The following is a 13,851-nucleotide window of genomic DNA, read 5'->3' on the forward strand; positions in this document are numbered from 1 at the left end:
AAATCGCTGTAAAAGGTCAGTAGCTTTCTCCCTTTGTGTAGGACAGATTATAAAGACTGTGCAAGTTACGTTCCTAATGGAGCATGACCTGCCTTAACAAATCGCGTGTTTTCTACTCTATGAAAAAGTGATGGTAACGAATAGTGATCTTATCTTTTCTATCAGAAAAATGTGTTATTTGCTCTAGCCATTGTGTATATCATAGACACATGTTGAGAAACAGTTTGTCTAATGACCTTGTAATATTGAAATTACGTCATATATCCTACCGTTGACCTTCAAATGAATAATTTCACTATCATACAGTACTACAGGTGTATATCACAAAAATCAAAAGAAATTTCCTTCTACTTTTTAAAACATAATGACATTTGACAAAACCAAATTATCCAATGCTTTCCTTTTAAAAAAGATAAAAAAAAAAAAGAAGAAAGAATTATAGATCAAATATTTGAATTACAACATTTAGTCCTTTCCAACCAATTTTGAAATTTTAGATTACATGAATTCACATGAATTCACAAATGACTGCATAGGATAAAGCAACAAAAATAAAATATGTTCGTTCCATTCTGCTAAGTATTAGTACTAGTATCTACATAATTATAACATCGTCAAAAGCCGTGCTTTAGCGCTGAGGAGCTAACTTCCTTAATCCATATTTATCATTGAAATTCACCAATTCACAAAAGTTCGTGGTACCACAGAGTCGTCCACCTCTGCTTCATACTTAGATATTTTATTGAACGTAGATATTAACGGCAAACGGACAACTCAACTGTATGACAAACAGGATGATTTCAGCTTCTCCATCGTCAACTTCCCATATTTATGTAGCAATACTCCATTATCGCCTGCATATGGTGTTTATATCTCTCAACTGATTCGATACGCAAGAGCTTGTTCTGCTTATGGTCGGTTTTTAAATCGAAGCAGGTTACTGACAAACAAGTCAATGCTGCAGGGTTTCCAACATTCTCGTTTAAAGTGAACATTTTGCAAATTTTATGGTCGTTAAAACGATCTAGTTTGCCAATACAACCTCTCATTGGGTCAAATGCTGTTTGACGTGTTTCACACCGATTGTGAAGCTGTTCGTGGCACACTAATTTTAACTGCGGATAGCTCCGTTTATATATCTCAACTGATTCGATATGCAAGAGCTTGTTCTGCGTATAGTCAGTTTTTAAATCGAGGTAAGCTACTGACAAATAAGTTGATGGTACAGGGATTTCAACAGTCTCGATTGAAGTCAGCATTTCGCAAATTCTATGGTTGTTATAACGATCTAGTTCGTCAATACAACCTATCATTGTGACAAATTCTGTCTGACGTGTTTCATACCGATTGTTAAGCCGTTCTTGGCACATTGATTTAGACTGCGGATAACTCCGTTTACATGAACAGAATATAGGGCTCACGGCGGGTGTGACCGGTCAACAGCGGATGCTTACTCATCCTAGGCACCTGATCCCACCTCTGGTGTGTCCAGGGGTCCGTGTTTGCCCAACTATCTATTTTGTATTGCTTGCAGCAGTTATGAGATTGATCACTGTTCATTATCTTCACCTTTCATTTTACCCAATGAAATGCGCTGGAAAATGAGTTCCGCCCACCACCATTAGCCTCGGACAAATATCGGACTTCTGTCATTTTTTTGTACAGTAAACACAAAAATGTATCGATCGATCATGTGTTAATGATATAATATGTACAAATCTTTTTATATGAGGAATGATTAAATATTTTCCTCTGGAATCTGTAAATCAGACAGTAGGTATCCAAACAACCTAAACATTTCCCTATCAGTATTTATTAGAGGTTTTAAAAGACAAGATGACAATATTTTGTAAACTCGATTTCAATATATACTACTCAAAATTTGATAAGGATCATAGATATTTTTATGTTTAAAAAATTAATAACTGCATAACTGGCAATATTGTGTTCAAGTGAAATCAAAAACGTCCTCAACAAACTTGCACGTGCATTTCATGCCATGGGAAATGCGTTTCTCATCACATTTATACTTTTGCTACCATTGCACGATTTTCACTCAGGCATCGGTGTCTGATTATTTCTAACATTTCAAACTCACTTGAGTGTTTACACTACGTTTATCAACACAATGCCCCCTTAACGTGTAAGGCGTCTCCTGACGACAGAACAACCGGGCAGATGTATTGGAATGCTTGACGCTGGCTATTCACAACGTGACGTTGCAAATGCACTAAACGTCAGCCAGAGCGTTGTAAACAGGGCCTGGAACCGACAGCAAACTTTTGGTACAGCAACACACCGACATGGAGGTGGTCGTCAGAGGTCGACAACCCAACGCCAAGACCATTTTGTGACTCTTCAGGCACGACGCCATCCCTTCTGGACAGCAACCAGCTTAGGTAACGACCTTCTGAACGCCTCGGGGGTAAGTGTGTCCACTCAGACGATACGGAATCGGCTTCACAATGCAGGTCTCAACTCGAGAAGGGCATGTGTTCGAGTCCCTCTGACTGTTCGACACCGACGGGAGCGATTGGACTGGACTGAAGATCATGCCACTTGGACACAGAACGAGTGGGTTCAAGTTCTGTTCACCGATGAGTCCAGGTATTCTTTGGACTTTACAGACAGGAGGCACCGAGTGTGGCGACGACAACGTGAACGTTTCCATGATGCCAACATCAGTGAACATGACCGTTATGGTGGTTGTTCCATCATAGTCTGAGGTGGAATCTGCAGGGATGGAAGAACAGATCTTCATGTCCTGGAGAGAGGAACAATGACGGGGGTGCGGTACCGGGATGATATCCTCGATGTTTACGTCAGACCCAACGATGGTGCTGTTGGTCCTGAGTTCATCCTGATGGATGATAACGCCCGTCCTCATCGCGCCAGGGTGGTGGAGCATTACCTTCAGCAGGAGACAATTGTCCATATGGACTGACCAGCGCGCTCGCCGGACTTGAACCCGATTGAGCATGTATGGAACATGCTGCAGATTGCCCTTTCACGCCGTAGAGAACAACCCACGACTTTGGCAGAGCTCGGAAACGCCCTCGTGGAAGAGTGGAACAACCTTCCCATTGGAAACATCCGGGTGCTTATTGACAGCATGGCTCGACGTTGGCAAGCCGTCATTGATGCAAGGGGAGGCCATACCCGGTATTGACACTTCATCGACTAAGTGTAATGATGGACAATCCCCCAAAACCTTGTAATTCTTTCTCTGGTTTGCTGTTAACATTTTGTAATGAAATGCCTTTTGGTGTTGTTATCAGATTTCAAGCATTCCGTATTGATAAAAGTTCATGCCGTTCATGAATTTTCATTCATAACCTGAGTAAACACGTTTCTGAGTCAAATTTATGTCTTCTGTTATGTTAGTGGTAAATTACACACATATAACCTAGTGATCCTTATCAAATTTTGAGTAGTATATATGTGCCCTGACTTGTGCTATACATATGAAATACAATATTTTTAGGAATTTAACAGGGAACAATTTTGTATAAAGTTAATCATGGTACTTTGTACCCCTTGACCGCAAAGAGGTCATCGGTGTTAAAGGCCATGTAAGAGCAGATTGTTTCAGTATTTTCTCTCTGAAATTCATATGTTAAGACCCCTCTCACTACATTAAAGTCAAATATAGGAAATTATATTTGAATGAGCTGATGTGTATTTTAAACTATTACAAAAAATCAGTCAAATTAATCCTTCTTACTGACAAATAAATATTCTGGTTGTTAAGTAGCAACATTTGTAGTGCAATGAGGACAATAATTTGCCTTGAACATCCATTCGATAGAGTCGAAATTTGATTGCATAACTCTATCATCAGCATGTGCCAGATTGTTCTTTTTTATAAGAAGATGTATAATCTTTAGACAGATATTTATCGTTTTAAAACTTTTTTCTTAAAATGATATGGACATAATGAAGACAATTAAGGCGAATGGTCATCAAGTGCAAAATTTGCATTTTATTTACATTTCCATCATTTTTAACAATTTGATGTTCTGTCAATATGCTCCACTAAATAGAACGAATCTAACGATATCAAAACAATGCTCTTATACTGCTATGCAAAATATGGAATGCATGAAAAAGGAAAATAAGCACATCTTCACCGTTATCGTTTGTGCGCTATCAAAATACCATAAAAGGAATTCAGGCACTGTGTTGTGAATTTAAACACATTACAATGGCTGTACTATTTATGGATTTTCATGCACCTTAGACTTGTCTCACGACAAATTGCACACATGTATCTGTGTACATATGAATGTATTGCATTACATTTACTTGTGCTACCTTTGACATAAATAATACCTATGCATTGAATACACGGTGTTTTCTTTCTACTTGGCAAATCTGCACATTTTCGAACATCTCTTTTTTTAACTGTTCAATTTCTGAAAACGCTGTCTGTAATTTGACAAATGAAAAGGAACTTGACATTATGGACAAAATGCAGATGTATATATAACTAGAAACCTTCTTCATAAGAATTGATGCAGCATTTCAAAATGTAAAGTATTTCTTTTTATCTAGAAATTCGGGTTTAGATTCATTGGTTCTTTCTTTTGACACCTACTTATCATTTAAACTCATGAGTGACAAAGCTAATAATTCACGGAATTCAGGTTGTCCAAATACTAAAGAACAATCTGTAAATTGATTGCCATGTGTTTTTTCTAAATTCTTGCAAAAGAATATAAGTATTAACAACCTTATGTCATGTAAATAAAAAAAACCGTAATTTTCCACTTATGATACTGTATATAGGATGGGCATTTATTTGTAAACCGGTTTGAAAGGTCAACAGCTCCCATACATTTATTGTAATCATTAACAACTGCAAGTTGTAGAAGTTCTTTTTTTTGTTCCCAGTTAATCTAGATTTTATAGTGTGTTCGTAAGCAATTGTAGCCGAGCCGTGGTCTAATGGGGATATAAAAGTAACTACTTTACAATCTTCCTATAACATAAACATCAATTCATCACATCTGGTGGCTGCTTTCTCAAACATTTTAACAGTTTTAAGTGCCTCGGATAAAGACGAAGCTATTATATATCAATCCACCAATCAGGTAAAATTTCGCCGCTAGCAATGACTACAAAACCTACATCCTTTATCATAAACACGGACCCCTGGTCAAGCAGAAGTGGGATCATGTGCCTAAGAGGAGTGGACATCTCCTGTCGACCGGTCAAACCCACCATGAGCCCTATATCTTGATCAGGTAAACGGAGATATCCGTCGTCAGAATCAGTGAGCCAAAACGGCCTAACAATCGGTATAAAACAAGTTTGTATCGACAAACAGATTGTGATAACGATCATGCAATTTGCGAAATGTTGACGTTTAACAAGACTGTTGAAACCCCTACACCATAAACGTTTATGTCAGTAGCCTGTTTGATTTTCAAAACTGATCATACGCAGAACAAGTTATTTTTTGCATTAACATGTAATTCAGCAATATATATCCCGTTTGTTGTTAAAATATAGATGTTCATGATAATTATCTATGTGTTGACTTCAGGTTTATAACTATTAAAAGTAAACAAACAGACGAGAGTCCCAACTTTACACTAGAGGTTCAGCGGGGTTAATATATTGAGTTATTTCCAACTGTTTCTAAAAAAAAAAAAGAACGGAAATATTTAGCCAGTCTAGATTTTCTTTATCAAATCCCCCCCCCCCCCCCCCAAAAAAAAAGACGAAAAGAAAAGAAAAAAAGTCACGAGATAAGTATTGCAGAAATACCTTTTAATGCATTGAAGAAATCGAATATATGAATTCTAAGTCCCGTGCTCGGCATATTCAGAACCCAAGGAATTTCTTTCCAATCCCCCACACTGTATTGTAACATAGAGAAAACCCGTGGATTTCGACGACGAGTGGCCGTTTGTATGCGCTTCATCCACCCACCCCATCTAAGCCCCGGGTAAAAAGTTGCAGGTTTAGTAGACACAAGCTCTTAATTTCTATTTGACTTTAGTAAAAAGCAAAAATCTACAGTATTTTTGAATGAATTAGTTTTATTTCATATTAAATTATTAGAAGCAATTAAAATCAGTTGTTTTTCTTTTTAATTGGATTAGATATCAATTTTCCGGGTGTGCCTGTGATATACAAAGAATTGAATCGATATAGCGCGATAATCATTTTCACAACGTCAAGGGTTTCTGATATTTAGACTCATGCAAACCCTCTAAATTAATGCTATCCAAAATTGGGATAGATGGTGGACTTGACGTGATCAACTGAAATTAACTGACCAATGCAATTATCTTATTCGTATGGTGACATATTTCTGCATTCACTTGTCATATAATTATGCTGAGTTGTCAGATAATTATGTCGAGTTGCCTGTTGATTATATCGACTTGTCAGATGATTTTGACCACTTGACGAAAAATAAAAAGTTGAAAACAATAACTGTATAAATGCTTTCATGCCCAAAATATGTCATCCACTTAGCAACAAAATGATCTGACAAGACGACATAATGATGAGACTAAGGCTTTGAGTTAGGGTAGAGGGTTTATCAGATCTTTTTGATGACTTGTTAGATAATTATGTCAACATTTCAGATCGTTATGTTTACTTGTCAGATACGATGTCAGCAATTGACCATAACGTATCAGAATTAAACGATAACTGGAACAAGGCTTTTTTCCGACAAGTGAATATAATCATCTGACAAATCAACAATATTGACTGACAAATCGATATAATTATCTTACAAGTCAACAAAATTATCTGACAAGTCGACAAATTCATCGCACAAGTGATGACAGGAATATGCCATCATACATTTATCGTATAAAGAGAGAGAGAGAGAGAGAGAGAGAGAGAGAGAGAGAGAGAATATCTTAAATAAATTTATATCGCTTTATCAGCATGTCCGATCTTTTGTTTCCAAACCACCCAAATTTTAATATTTTTGTTTTAATATTCAATGTTCCATACCAATTTTGGTAACTGAAACACCATATTCAGAAAGCGCGACGCCCTTCCTTGATTGCTACCAATTATTGATAATGAATAGTTTAATAATGATAAATACAAGGGCACGGTTACCCAACATTGAAGCTTGGACTTGGAGTGTACCAAGTTATTTTGGTACATACAAAGATCTTTTGTTCAAGGTGTGAAACATGTGTTAATACAATTTATACAAAGCATCGATAATCAGCAACACTCAATATCCAACATATCTGATCAGAATATAGAGATCAAATAAATAAGGACATGTAAGTCGCTAAAATGTCCAACGACACAAACAACATGAAATTTTAAAACAATTGTGAAACCAATTCTAATTGAAATGGGGACCGTTACGTGATATCATAAATTGATAACAAAAAATATTTCAATAAGCTACAAGTTTTAGAAATCAATGTGCAAATTGGTTTGATTTCTGATTGTGTAATTTATAATGCATGTATATAGAGGGGGGGGGGGTTACAATTGTATCAAAATTGCATTGTTCAGGGGTCTTTTTTAAAACCATTGAATTAAGAGGTAATAGCAGTTGTGGACACGTCAATGCTATCAACACTCTAGAATACAGGGCTTCTTCTAGATCTAAAGAATACCGGTAAGTACTGGCTGTTATTGTTATCAACACACCTCTCTGGGGTAGCTCCAGACCACAGTTTCTGCAGAAGTCACTCCACCTGAGACTTATTGTTAAATGTTTGATTGACGGGCGCCTTACAGTTCAAGTAAAATTTGACGATGTTAAGTTAAAATTGGGTCTTTAACTGTACTCTGTATTGAAATATTGAATTTACATGTAAGTCCAAAGGCTATTTTGAATACAGTATAGTTCAATAATAAGCAATTTGAACCCAATGGGATTCGAATTCAATCTAAACATTAGATATAAATCCGCAAAACTCAAGTACGAATAAAACAGTAACCAGATCTTTATAACATTTACAACTCTAATATTTGTAAAGAACAAGTTACAAATTGTCAGATAATTGCAGACCAGAGCAAATAAATGATTATCCTTTGTTACAAGAGAATGTCTCACCAATATTCAGACGTCAGCATCAATTATGACTTGCATATGACGCCCAAATATACATGTATAGCGTGTTTTGTTTCCAAATTATCAGCTATCATAAATGCAACCCTAGTTTTTAATTTACCTCTTTTACGTGCAATATAACTTTATTTATCATTTTACTGTATTCTCATACACAAGGACTAGAATATATCAAATATCTTTCCGATAAAACATATACATGTGTAATCACTTTTCGTTATATTCATCTTTTCATAGATTAGAATTCACGGAATGAATTGTATGTATGTGTACAAAATATAAGAAAACGTCTTCTGATTCTCGTGATGCTCTCTTGTAGTACTGCATAATAGTGAACTATTCATTTGAATGCCTACAGTAGAATGAATAACATAATTTCAATGTAACATAGTCCTAAGACAAAATATTTTGATATCAACATTTTACTATGTTATACACAAAGACTAGAGCAGATAACACATTTTCCCGATAAAACAGATATGATCACTAGTCGTTATCTTCACCCCTTCATCGAGTAGAAAACATGCGGTTATGTACGAAAGCCCAGAAGGCTCATTCGAGATTCGAAATTCAAAATACGAGATTCGAAAGTCAGAATAAGAGATTCGAATTTCGAAATTCAAAATCCAAATTAACCAATCAAAATGTAGGTCACAATAGATTAAAGGGTAGAGAGTATATGCATATAAACTTAAAATATGACAGAAAGCTTATTCTGACAAAAATAAGTACAAGTGATTGGCTACAGACCAAATCCAAAATAGTGTAAAACTAGTAATTGAGGTAACAACATTTAATGGTTGGCATAAAATAAGTTATATGTAGTAAAATAGCAATTATTGATTATTGATTCATAGAAAATGAATTGCTGCTGTAGAATTATTAACATATACATACAGATAACAATCACCAGGAAAAAAGATCCATGTAAGAAAAAGTAATCTCATAACACATCATACACTTTGTCACATAAAGGTTATTACTTGCCAATAATAATTGATGAAATAAGTGCTATTGTGTTACATGTATTATAGGACTCTTCCAGGCAATTTTTGGACATATAAATGGCAAAGTTTTAGTAGTATATATATCAGGCATACAATTCTATATGAAAATGTATCATACTGTTTTTCATCCTAACGGGCCTCAGAACAGTCTCATAAGTTTGCATATGGAACAGAGGTCGGCAAATATCCATTACTTCCTACTCATGTAAATATATTTGACATTTTACAAACAATATATTTGTACTATAATTTAAAGCTAACGCCCTTTATGAAGTATGCTTACATGGAGCGTTACAGTTCATACCCTCATATGATAAAAATGAAATTTATTTCTTAAATGTCACTGTCAAACAACAGAGATCACGAGAAAGAGCGAATATAAGAACACTCATTTATCTATTCATTTTTGCACTATTGGTTGTGTGGACAAGGATGGGGTTCATGCAACCACCATCCTATCCCATTCTCTCCATTCCCAAGATGTTAAGTGTTTTTAGTCACCATGTCGACATTTCTTCTGCTACAAAATAAGCTTTTTCAGGACAACTTAGCTTTGTTCAGTAACAATAAATATCAAGGGAAATATAATTGCATGGACAACATTACGTTAAGGAAATCTCCATATCTAATGTTTCGTTTAGCACGTCCGGTCTAAGATACAGAAGCCAAAAACCTCTGTGATATTCATGAGAATAGAAGAAATAACAATATTCCATTTGAGGTATCTCGCCTTTTTGAATGCACAAAGTTTCATTTAATCCCAGGATCCACCCTTGCTTCATATCGTGGTAATTGTATTCTTCCTTCTTTTACTATTAACGACTTCCTGTTGATAGTTTTTGGCAGTTCTGGGTTTACTTCAGAATCAGCCTAACACAACGGTGCCTCTGTAATCGCTTCCAAGTGTATAATTGGTTATATTCAGGACAAGGCGTTTCTTTGTTTCACAGCACCACAAACATTTGGGTTACTCCCTGTTTTTGAAATAACTTATTATCAACTAAATGTACCAACAAATTAATGAGATCATCATTGTATAAAGTACATTCATCACGAGTCCTACAGTGATACTGATTTACTTAGGCGGATAGAAAAGAAAAAGTGATATTTGAATTCTGAATCTTATTTTTATATAGTAAAACGTATTGATTTAGAAAACGAATACGGCCAATTTAAGGATATCCCTGGCAGCAGTTTTGCCTTTTTTGATATCTAAAAGATTTACTACATAGAACAAATTTTCATTCCCTTGAAAGAATTAAAACCATGAACGTGTTGATAATGAATTTTCGTAAGAATCATTCCTATGTAACTCTTACGTTACATGTATCACACTGTTTATGTTTGGGTTTTTGCCTACGGATATACCTTCCCAAGCAATTTTGTGTTGAAACTACTCCTAAATTAATTAATCACATGGTGTGGAATATTGGAGATGAATATCAGTCATGATATTAAATGACATTCTCACTAATCGGTACTTGTGGAAAACAAGCTCTGCGTTTTGTTGCCAATATTTACACCCATGTCAGGTTTAATTCATTCTTTCTAAATTAGTCCTTCAAATTACACACCTTCAACCTGGCAAGTTCAAACCAATATTTATTTTAATCAAATATTCATCAGATTCTTATACATGTTGTCACTGTCATTGTATCATTACTCACGCAAGGTGAAGATAACGAACAGTGATCAATCTCATTACTCCTATAAGCAATACAAAATAGATAGTTGGACAAACACAGACCCCTGCACACACCAGATTCATGTAATATACTCGTCATTGTTTTTGTAAACAATAGTTCAGAGAAGTAAAGGCATAAAGTGCACTGTGATATTCTGTAAGGGAATCCTTAACCTACCCGCGTATGAAGATTCCAATCAAAGTGTATATGTACATATACATGTTGTTTAAGCCTGAAATCGAATGTACAGTGTTTGGAAAGTATTAAGTCCATTATCTTTCATCAAAATTATCCGCCGCCGAATGTAGGGAAATATTCTTGTTATTCTATTTCCATCCATTATTTTCTCAAGTTCTGTAGTGAAAGTGCGTCAGTTAGCGGTGAAAAAACATTTGTTTATATTCTGAATACACGGTGGGTTGGGCTTTCTTGTCAATCATAACATCACATGATTTATTCACGCTTGGTTGAACAGAGCAGTCCTAGAAAGCAGTCTCGGGGACTGCTTGCTTTCTAGAGCAGTCCCAGAGCAGTCCCAGATCAGTCCCAGAGCAGTTCAACTTTTTGAGAGAGCAGTCCCAGATCACTCCCGGGGAATGCTTTCTGGGACTGCTTGGGTGTCAGGTTGGGTCTTGTTGGTACTGTAGTAGAACAAATCTTGTTGTTTTCCAGATTTTTGTCGTTAACCTAGATCCAACTGGTATATGTTGTACAATTGACAGTACTCTTGTTTCAATATGACAGTTCCCAGAGATTGAGAAGATTCATTAAACTTTATGAAATATATCCCTAGTCTCTACTGGAGAAAATTATATCTTAGTGATTTCAGAATTCATTATATACATCAAAATGACAAATAAAAACCCATATCACATTTTCATGTTCACTTCCTATAAGCAAACATATGAGATTGTTTCGGAATAGAAAATAAAACATTTCCCTAAAAACCTGATTCCCTTCAATGAAACAAAAATATTTTACAAATGCAAATCAAAATAATGACCTTTTCTCAGATGCTTTTGTACACATCATTTCCATGTGATATCTTTGACATCATAGTGAAGACACTACAACGATTTCAGTCCCTGCAGGATGGAGTGTTGTAAATATGAGTCTAGAAAATCAAGTTGTCATCACTCTGATGAACCTTCGACTCAACTTAAGTGATCTGGACTTGGCCGACAGGTTTTGTACAAGTCGGGCTATCATTTCCTATATACTTAACAGTATTATAAGTGCCTGACATGGAATCTTTTATAAAGGTGTTATGGAAAGACTTGACATGCCCAGTCAACTGAACTGTAAGGAGTCACAACCTAAATAGTTTGAAGATTTTGGCTCTGTAAGAGCATCTATTGATAGCACTGAAATAATACAAGATGTTAGTAGACAAAGTACCCCATAAAGCAAATACAAGAGTCGGCATACTATGAAGGCTTTGACTGCTCTTGCTCCAAATGGTTCTTGTGTTTTTATGTCACCACTCTATTCTGGGTCAGTATCTGATGCGAACATTCTTGAAGATTCTCGGTTTCTTGATAATCTTGTTCCAGGAGATTTAATCCTAGCTGGCAAGGGATTTGATATACATGACAAGATGTCTTCTGGAGTTCAGTTCAACATCTCTCCATTTCTGGTTAACACGACTCATTTTACAAGCAAAGAAGCTGGATTATGTTATAACATTGCACGAAAAAGAATCCATGTTGAAAGGGTTAATGAGCGGTTAAAAATATTTCAGATTTTAAGCCACATTCCAGCAAACTAAAGACCTTTATCTACAAAAATTATGCAACTTTGTGCATGCTTTGTTAATCTTCAAGCACCATTACTTAAAGAGATTTCTTAAACAGACTTGTCATTGTAAAGTATGATCTACAAAGATTAAATTGGAATGTATACATGGTATGGTGAACATGATTACATTGGAGACGGTTGTTGCCACTCCACATAAGCAATTAATGAACTTATATTTTAGCTCACCTGAGCTGAAGACTCAAGTGAGCTGTTCTGATCAAAACTTGTCCGTTGTCTGTCGTCGTTGTTGTAAACTTTTCACATTTTCATCTTCTTCTCCAGAACAATTGGGCCAATTTCACCCAAACTAGACACAAAGCATCCTTGACTTTCAAGTTATTCAAATGAAGGGCCATGCCCCCTTCAAAGGGAAGATAATAACAAACAAATGCAAAAATAGGATGTTGTCATTTAAAAATCTTCTCAAGAACCAATGGGCCAGAGGAGCTCTTTACATGAAAACTTCCTGACATAGTGCAGATTCAAGTTTGTTCAAATCATGGTCCTCGGGGGTAGGATTGGGCCACAATATAGGGGATCAAAGTTTCACATACAAGTATATATTGGGAAATTTTTTAAAAGTTGATGAGGAATCACTGAGCCAGTAAAGTTTGCATTTACTTCAAAGCTTCCTGACATAGAGCAGATTCATTTTTTGTTTCAAATCATAGCCCCCAGCAGTAGGATGGGGCCACAAGAGGGGATCAAAATTTTACATACTAATGTATAGAGATATTTTCTAGCTATGGGTCCAGTTACTCATGGGCATCATGTGTCTTTTACCAATAATTTATTTCAATTTAATTTAAACCTGAAAATTTTCATAGCAGTATAGCACAGATGTGAGGTATAGAATTCTAATGAAGTTGATATGTTTCACACAAAGAAATTTGAAATATTGATTTCATGATGATATAATTATAAATATTGTAAAGATTATCTATAGGGTAATCATCTGGACACATGTCCACTACCTATATACATGTACACAGGAGCTTATCTATTCCTTCAAAATTGTAATGCTATTTTGTTTTTTTTTCATGTGTTTATTTACAAAAAATATGTAATATCAACATAAATATTGTAAACATAGCCATAACATATATTTAAAAAAAAATATGATTTTGTGTTTTGTATAAATCTTTTTTTAAAGAATTGTAAAATGGCGTTATGCTTTTCAGCTAACAAGTTCTATTCTGATCACTTTTTGTTTAGCACCTATCTGTCTGTTAACTTTTAACATTTTTAGGGTATAGAGGATTCAAGTTTGTTCAAATTAAGTGTAGATAGTTTA

This window comes from Ostrea edulis, chromosome 7, assembly GCF_947568905.1.
Source record: "Ostrea edulis chromosome 7, xbOstEdul1.1, whole genome shotgun sequence".
NCBI lineage: Eukaryota > Metazoa > Mollusca > Bivalvia > Ostreida > Ostreidae > Ostrea > Ostrea edulis.